This window comes from Sciurus carolinensis, chromosome 2, assembly GCF_902686445.1.
Source record: "Sciurus carolinensis chromosome 2, mSciCar1.2, whole genome shotgun sequence".
NCBI classification, from domain to species: domain Eukaryota; kingdom Metazoa; phylum Chordata; class Mammalia; order Rodentia; family Sciuridae; genus Sciurus; species Sciurus carolinensis.
In genome coordinates this window covers 82,627,278-82,636,828 of record NC_062214.1, presented here as the reverse complement: position 1 = coordinate 82,636,828, position 9,551 = coordinate 82,627,278, and the positions used below count along the sequence as shown (strand labels likewise).

The following is a 9,551-nucleotide window of genomic DNA, read 5'->3' as shown; positions in this document are numbered from 1 at the left end:
AAATTAACATAAAATTTTTCCCAGGCCAGTGATACCCACTGGGATGCTTAGCAGAAGCACATGAAGAAGCAAAAATTTCTCATAAAACTTAAAATACCCTACAGAAGAGGGATGATGAGTGATAAGGGCAAATGATGAACACAGTGCAACCAGTAAAGTGACACTTATTAGCAGGGCTTGGGGAGGAAGGATAGGGGAGTTGTTCAATGGATATAGAGTTTCAGTTTTGCAAGATGGAAAAATTCTGGAGATCTGTTCTGTGACAATGTGAATATCCTTAACATTACTATAGAGTACACTTAAAAATGGTTACGATGGTAAATTTAAGTTATTTGTTCTTTACTACATTGAAAAAAAAAGATAAAAATATTTTTACTGGCAAAGAGAAAGCTTATGCTAGAATGCTAGAAAGAAAGGAGGACACATGATTGTATAAAATATCTAATCTCATTTGCGAAAAAATATACATGCCTACAATGGAGGAAAAAGTTTTAAGAAAATATACTAAGATTGTACTTTCAGTTTTTTTGTTTGTTTGTTTTTTATACAGAGGCTTGAACTCAGGGGCACTTTCCCACTGAGTCTCATTCCCAGCTCTTTTTAATATTTTGTTTGAAGGCAAGTTCTTGCTGAGTTACTTTAAGACCTTGCTAAATTGCTGCTTTTGAACTTGCAATCCTCCTGCCTCAGCCTCCTGAGCAGCTGGGATTATAGGTGTGTGCCACCGCGCCTGTCCTCAGGCATTTTTTCTACAATTACTTACTAAAGAAGTTTCTCTGACTGCATAGAGAACCAGAAACCACCAGGAGGAGGTGCAGTGTGAACAGACCCTGGGTGTTGCTTTGTTGCAACTGCCATTTGCCATTGATAATTGTTGCTCTCTTCCTTTTAGGGAGAGTAAGAGGGAAAGAATGCCAAGTGGGGGGAGAGGGGTGGGGGGGAGGGAGAGAATTTATTAAAACACTTACAAAACTGGTTGATAGTATGAGATTAAACTGGCGTGGTGGCACCTGTAATCCCAGCGATTTGGGAGTCTGAGGCAGGAGGACTGCGAGTTCAAGACCAGCCTGGGCAACTTAGTGAGATCTTGTCTCAAGATGTAAAAAGTGCTGGGGATGTACCACAATGGTAAAACACCCCTGGGTTCAATCCCCACTACTGAAAAAAAAATTGTGGGTGTTTATTTTTTAAAAATCTGTTTCAGTAATGTGTCAGGATGCTTTCAGCTGCAAGAAATGGAAAATTTAATTTGAACTGGCTTGGAAAATAGAGTACAAGCTGAAATAACTGAAAAGGCCAGAAGTGGAGTGAGCTTCAGGGCTGATTTGGTTTAGAGGTTTGCCATCAATAACCCCTTTCCTTTCCTCTTTCTTCCATGACTTTGGCTTTACTCCAAGGTTGGCTCCCTGGTTGGTGTCAGAATGGTTACAGAAGTTCTAGTCTGTACATTCACATATCATTACACCTTGCTGTCTTGGGGACAGAACCCTTCTCTTGGTAGCTCTTTCAGAAGTAATGGAAATGTCTTTCTCATAAGCCACAAACAATTGATTCTGGAATCTCCTTGGCCATATTGTGTCACATCTCCATCTCCTGATTAATCTTAGTCCAAGCAGGACCCTCAAAGCAGACAGTCTATAACAGAGAGGGGTAGATACCTGGAAAAAAATTTCTGGCTATTGTTAGGAAGAAGAGAGAAGGGAATGAATGTTGACTGAGAAGCTAACAAATAATTGTATTTAAGTATATTACAAAATTATAAAACAAACTTGTATTTCTTTGAGAGATTTAGAAGCCATAAATGCAACAATGCTTTTTTAAAAAAAACAGCCTGTCTTTATTATGATATCCAAGTTACCATGTTTTGTTTTTTGTGGTGCTGGGGATTGAACCCAGGGCCTTGGACTTATGAGGCAAGCAATCTATCAACTGAGCTATATCCCCAAACCTGCAACAATGCTTTTACCATACTCATAATAATATTCTTCATATGCAGAAAAAGTAACAAACTGCTTTTACTAGGCTTTTATATAGTAATATGTAAAATAAGGCCAGCATTCTGAAATCAACTTTAACCTGACAATATAATTAGGGGTGATATTAAAATTTTTAATGAGTAATATGGCACTGTTATCAATTAATCTGAGTGAGGAACACAAACAATGGGAGAGGGGATCACTGACCATTATACTTTGTTGGTGACCTGAGCCGCAATTACAGTCATTTTCACTTAGCAGTCACTATCAGGTCAGAATATCACATACATTTTTCTTCTTTACTTTCAGTCACTCACTAGCCAGAGAAATCCTCACTCTCACATAGCCTATCACCATGCCAGGACAAAGGGATCCCTACCACAAGCCTTGAACCTTCAAGGGAGATTGTGACAGTCATTGTCAAACACCAATAGAGGCAAACACTAAAGGCAGCAAAACTAAAATCCCTCCCTGGTCCTTTGTTGCATTTAGTGAACAGATATTAAGATAAACTAAGAATTGACTTAAAAATAAACATTGACTATATTAGTCTGTTTTCTATTGCTGTAACAAAATACCTGAGTCTGGGAAACATATAAAGAAAAGAATTTTATTTAGCTCTAAGTTTTGAAGGCTTAAAATCTAAGATGGGTGGTCTCCTTTCTTGGGCCTCTGGTAAAGATCCCTTGGCTGTGTCACATCATGGCAACTGTATCATGGCTGAAGAGCTTGTCAGGTCACATGGCAAGAAAGGAAGCCAGTGATCAGGCTGCATTCTTTTTTTTTTTTTTTTTTTTTTTTTTTTGGCAGCGCCAGGGATAGAACCCAGGGCTTTGTGCTTGTGAGACAGGCACTCTACCAACTGAGCTATATCCCCAGTCCTAGACACATTCTTTTATAACAAATTACCCTCTCAAAAACTAACTGGGGTTCCATGAATACTACGTTAATTCCTTCCCGGGACAGTGTCCACAATAACCTAACCATGTCCCACTAGACCTCACCTTTAAAAGTTCTATCACCTCAACATCACCACACAGATGTCCAAGCCTCCAACATCTGAACCTCTAGGGAAAAATAAACACATCCAAACTATATCATAGAAGTCAAACAAGTAAAGTGTCTAGCTCAGGACTTGGAACATACTATGGAGTTAATCAGTGATAAGTATCTTTTATTACCATCTCAAGAGACAGGTTAAACAACCTCAGACAATCAAGGGGCTTACACATGCCCTTGTAGGATGATTAACTCTTTGATTTCTGAAGTAAGGAAATAGTCAGTGACCTCTCCATAATTTCACCCCTGTTTTGATCTTCCATTCATCTACACTGCCCCTGTCTCTATAAATATAACAGACTGACAGTCACTAGTGCTGGCAACAGCTCTTTCTGAGCTAGAATTTCTGACAGCTCAACTTCCACAAGCTGTTCATGAGTTATTTCAAGGGACATTTTGCTGTCAATCACATACCCCTAAGTGGACTGCACAGGCTTACCTCGTGCCCAGGATCATGAGAGGGGTGGGAACAACATTTGCTTTTTGGAAATCAGCACACCAGTTCATGACCCATAAGAGGAAGCCAAGAAAAGGGGTATGATGTTCTAAACAAAGGGAAACTATTCTTACCAAGAACCCCATAATGTCAGATGCTGTGCTACCTGGTCGAGCCCTTACAAAAGGCCTAGCAGGCAGGTGACAGATTCCCATCTTAAGGCTCAAAGATGTTAACTAAGTTACCCGACCTTCTAAGAGAAGGGGCTGTTTCAAACCCAGGTCTCTTTAACGACAAAGTTCTTATTTCTCAGAAGTAGCATTGCTGGAATTTTGGGCAGAATGGTTTTTCATTGAATGATGTTTAGCAACTTGGTCTCTGCGAATTAAAGATCGATAGAAGGCCTGGGTCCCTGAACAACTAAAATTGCCTCCACACATTTTCAAACCTTCCTTTGTAGCGGGTGTGATGGCATGACCCAGGCAGAGACCCACTTAGATGGATCGATAACAAACCTATCTGTAATAGATAGAACAACATTCCATTTTAGATCAAGATTCTGACAGAGAGTAAGAGGAGAAACAGAGCTTTGCAGATGTGACCATGAGTGACGTCTCCTAGGATGCAAATGCATTTGTGAATCTGAGGATGCTTACTCCTACAGTGAGGCAGTCCTCTGAGTGCAGCATGGGCACACCAGGGGATGTGTATGTGTATGACATGTGCCCTCGAGTAGTCACCTGGAACCCCTACTTCTCTCTCTTCCTCCACATCCAATTAGCCTCTTCAGTTCTGTTGATTCCCCTCCTAAATATATCTCACACCCACTTCTGCTTTTCATCTTCACTACACTGTTCTACCTCTTCATCTCTCATCCAGACCATTACACGAGGTTTGTCCCTGGTTGCGATATCACCAATTCCTTCTCCACAGTGCTACCAGCAGGATCCTTCTGAAAGACCAATCAGACCAAATCACCCTCTAACTCAAAATCTCTTGGTCATTGCCATTGCCTATAGCAGTTTTAGAACTAGAATCCTGAATCTAAATGAACCTTCAAACAGAAATGCAATATGCAAAGCAGATAAACACAGAATTCTCTGTTGAATTATGTAGACTTCTTAGCAAGGTCTTTCATCATCTGTCCTCTGCCTACCTTCACAGAACCAACTTTTTTTTTTTTTGCGGTGCTGGGGATTGAACCCAGGGCCTTGTGCTTGTGAGGCAAGCACTCTACCAACTGAACTATCTCCCTAGCCCACAGCACCAACTCTTAACTCTACAGAAGTCCCTTTGATTTGGGGCCAAGTCTGAGTGTTCTAGAACCAAACTGCCTGTGTTCAAATCCTTTGTCACTTACTAGCTGTGCAAACTTGGGTATGTTGTTTTACCTCTCTGTACCCAGGATTCGTTAATGATTAAAAGGCTCTATAGTACTTCATGGGGATCATTTTGAAGAGTAGATTCATTCATATTTGTGAAGCACCCAAAACAATTCCTGGCACATAGTAAACAGTAAATGTTCACGCTTGCCGCCTTCCTTTTACCTCCCTTGAATTGCCCTGAATTTCTGCAATTGCCCTGAAATATCGGATAAATCGACCCTCCATTACCTTGCACACTGCATATGTGTGTGGATCGGCATGCAGATCTTCGCTCTAAGATCTAGAGTAATAAAGCTACTTGAGAAAGTAAGGAACCTTATTGTAGGGACACATGTGGACGGAATCTGGCATCAAAAATCTGTCCAGGGCCAGGCACAGTGGTACACTCCTGTAATCCTGGAGATTTGGGATGAAGCAGGCCAGAGATGCCTCACCCAAAAGATGCATGCCATAATCTCCTCTTGTTGGATCAGCAGGATGTCTGCAGAGGTTATTGTGGTAGGTAGTTTCCTCTTTCTTGTAAACACCAGGTTTGCACACAAAAGGTGTGTTGGGACTAATGACACGTTAACTAACTAAGGCTGACTCCTTGCTCCCAGGCGAGTGAGCAAGATCAAGGCCTCAAAGGCGGTTTCAAAAGTTAATGACAATAAATCGGACCTTGGTTAACAACAGTTGCCCGAAGTTGATCAGCTACTGGTTGCCATATAGTCCTATGGGACTCTGGACTGCGTGAACACCCCCGCCCCCTTGCTGACCTTTAAGCTGATTGGTTCCCGCCTAGCCTCCACCCTGCATAAAAGCTGTGTGACTTCCTCAATAAAAGAGTTCCTGCAGTGACTGGTCTCCCTAACCCCTCTGATTGTCCTCTGCCCAGACTGGGAGCAGGCGGTCAGTCAGCCCTACCTTTCCCGGTCTGACCTTGTTGAGGAGTGCTCCCTTCCCTTGTCGCTGGTCGAGAAGAGCAAGGGGGCTTAAGACCCTGACAAAGGTGTGACAGAGTTAGTCTGCAAGCTTGTTGTACAAAAAGATATGATCTCTGTTTGCTTGGTAAAAATTTGTGAAACCTGTGTCTGGTCTAGGGGATGGGACAGAGAGTGCTCCCCCCGCCCTCCCCTGCCCAACTGGGTATAAAATTCAAAGAATTTCCAAAATCTTTGTTCCGAGGAAAAATTCTTAGGCAAGAACGACCTCTGAACCCTGCTGTCAATATACATGTATGAAAAAAAATTTAAAAATATTTATCACTGTCAAAAAAAATAAAAAATAAATAAAAGCAAAAAATAAAAAATAAACAAAAATTTTAAAAAGTAAGATGACCACGTTTGTAGCGTAACGTCCCACAGCCACCACAACAATCATCTCCTTCCTACTTCTCTGCCTGGTAAACTTATTTACCTGTCAAGCCTCAGCTCAAGGACCCCTTCCTCAGTCTCTCTTCCCTGATTCTCCCAGGCAGAATCAGGCACTATTTTTAAAACAGCACCTGGGTGCCACTTCCTATGGAAGACCATTGCAATAGGCTTATAGCTGGACTTTTTTCTTTTCTTTCTTTCTTTTTTGTAGTACGAGGGATTGCACCCAGGGCCTTGTGCATGCTGGGAAAGTGCTCTACCTCTGGGCTACATCCCCAGCCTGGAGATCCTGTCTTATCAGCATCTGTATTTCTGTCTCTCTTTTCATAAGCATTCCTTTTTATAAGCGTTCCTGGCACACACTAGTTGCTTAACAAAAATTATTAGATGAATGAAATCTAGATGTAGATGCATAAGGAGGTCGACTTCAGCCCACTTTTGTTTTCTTCCTACATGTGTGACTTTTCTTCAGAACTAAGACAGGTTCACATTGCAATAGAACTTGGGAGGATTGATTTTTGTGTGTGACATTTTCAGACCCTCCCCTACCCCATGGAGGCACAATGGCTCCTCATGTGTCTGCTTCCTCTGCTCCCTCGGCTCCCTCCTATTGCTATGTCTTTGAAGGTAACTCATTCCTACCCTCTGGTCTACCTGGTCAACTACTGTTCACTCTGAAGCAGTTCCTCAGATGCTGGCTTCTCCAGGAACACCTCCACCTAGGCCTTTCATTGCTCCTGCTCTGTGTTGAGTTTGAATGATCCACAGTGGCTGCTTTCATTTGGTTTATCATTAGGATGGCAATTCACGTCCTTGCATATTTGTCTCTGCCTAGAAGGAGCTCATTGAGCCCAAGGAGAGGAACTTACTCATTTCTCCAACTCCATACATTTAGGAGAGTCCTTGGAATGAAGCAGATGCTCAGTATATACTTGCTGAAATAACGAATGGATATAGGGTATTTCTTCCAAAACAGTAGAAAATCCTTAAATGCTTTCACTTAGTCTTGCCACAAACCTTTCCCCATTTTTTGGTTGATTGAAGCTACTTATTTTCCTCTTTTATAGTTTTTGCAATTTCTCCGAGCATAATTCAACTGAATAATGGAAGTGAATCCAAAAATACTCACTAATGTGCCACCTGTAGACAATTGAGACCTACTGTAAACTTTTCAAAGTGGTTTTGTATGATTGCTTTGCTGAAATAAGGTTCATTTGGACGAAGTGTGAAATTTCTCTAGTTACTTTATGATTCTCCCCGCTTTTCTACCTTTTTGCCATTTCTAGGTACGTTCTGACAAAAGTATATTATGCAAAATGCCAAAATGTCTCTGCAAGAAGTATTTTTGAATGCAAAGAAAAACTTCTTCTCAATGCTTGTTAGCTCAAAAACAGAACTTCCCCACATCATGCATAAAAATAAATACAGGTATATTAAAGACCCAAAGGTAAAACCAACATGTAAGACTATGAAAAAGGAACATAATAAATATCATTATATACCTTCACAGGCCTAGCATGGTGGTGCATGCCTGTAATCCCAGCAGCTTGGGAGGCTGAGGAAGCAGGATTGCAAGTTCAAAGCCAGCCTCAGCAACTTAGCAAGGCCCTAAGCAACTTAGCAAGACCCTGTCTCTAAATAAACAAAAAGGACTGGGGATGTGGCTTGTGGTTGAGTACCTCTGGGTTCAATCCCCACTACCAAAAATAAATAAATAAATAAATAAATAATAAACCTCCATCAAAGGATGGATTTATTAAACAAGACACAAAAAATTATACCAAAACTCTTAAACAATAAAAGGAAAAAAATAAATTTGATTACATTAAAAAAAAAAAAACAAGCCCTAAGTGTCGTAGGCAAAATTAGAAGACATGTAAAACACTGGGAGAAAACATTTGCAAAGTATTTAACAGATAATGGAGTAGTACCTAGCATATCTAAAAAACTGCTGTACATGAATAACAAAAAGACAAAACCAAAAGAAAATATGCAAAGGACATGAAAAAGGAATTCACATAAGGGGAAATTAAAATGAGCAATAAACATATAAAATATACTTAATTTTGATAGTGATCAAGGGAATGCACATCAAAAATAATAATAAACACTTATTTGGCAGCACATATACTAAAATTGGAATGATACAGTGAAGATTGGCATGGCCCCTCATCATGACATGCAAATTTATGAAGCATTCCTTATTTTTTCAAAATGAATCGCAATATTATGTACAACCATAATGCACTAATAAAAACATTAACCTTGTATTAGTTTATTGTAAATGCTTAGGACAGAATCTGGTATGCTGTAAGCATTCAGATAAATACTGTAATTTTATAATAATAATAATGAAGTTCTGTGTTATTGGCAAACAATAAAATCAGACCATGTCAACACTAAAGAGAATATAAAGAAATGGGAATTTTCAACAATGTGGACAACAACATAAGATAGTACTACTTACATAGGAAAGTAATCTGGCAATTTCAAATGAAATTGAAAATGCACACATTATGTGACTCAGCAGTTCTACTTTCAGATTTGCACCCTACAGAACAACTCACACATGGCTGCAGGGAAACATATGTAAAAGAATAAAGCAGGGTTATTTTAGCAGGATATTTTGTAATAATGAAATATTTGGATTTGTTTTTTGGTCTTAGCTTAAATTCCCTCCAAAAGCAGAAATCAAGATGGAGTCCAGAGGTTCTGTGGTATCCATTGACAATTGGTGCCAGGACCCCTGCAGATAACAAAATCCACAGATGATCAAGTTTCTTGTGTAAAGTGGTATAATACTTGCATTTAGCCTACACAATCCTCCCATATTGTTAGTTTAAATCACTTCTAAATAACTTATAATAGCTAATAATGTAAATTCTATGTACATAGTTGTGATACTACATTGTTTAGGGAGAAAGGACTAGAAGAAAAGTCTGTACGTGTTCAGTACAGATGCAGTTTTAAAAAATCTAATTTCAATCTATGTTTAGTTGAATTTACTGATGAGGAACCTGGGGAAATAGAGGGCCAACTGTAGTTTATTTTGGAGAGTGACCCCATGAAATAGAGGCGGGAGGACTGGGAAGAGTGAAAGAGGAAAAAGAAAAGCCAATCCCAATATGTACATTCTGGGTCATGTTTTAGGCAACTCTTTTTTGGTACCAGGATTGAATTCAGGAGTGCTTGGCAATTAAGCCATATCCCCAGCTTTTTTTTTTTTTCCCTTTTGAGACAGGATCTTGCTAAGTTGCTTAGGGCCTCACTAAATTGTTTTTATTTTTTATTTTTAAATTTCTATTTGTTCTTTTTAGTTATACATGACACTATATTGTAT

The 9,551-nt window shown here is 39.7% G+C and overlaps 1 non-coding gene and 1 pseudogene across 1 annotated transcript; both read left to right on the top strand.

Moving 5' to 3' along the window:
• The first annotated feature begins 737 nt into the window (after positions 1–737).
• LOC124978566 (uncharacterized) lies at positions 738–923 on the top strand (annotated as a pseudogene).
• A 7,395-nt stretch (positions 924–8,318) lies between these two features.
• LOC124978396 (U6 spliceosomal RNA) lies at positions 8,319–8,420 on the top strand. The gene has a single exon (XR_007107425.1). It is a non-coding gene; the product is annotated as a U6 spliceosomal RNA (small nuclear RNA).
• Positions 8,421–9,551: the final 1,131 nt, after the last annotated feature.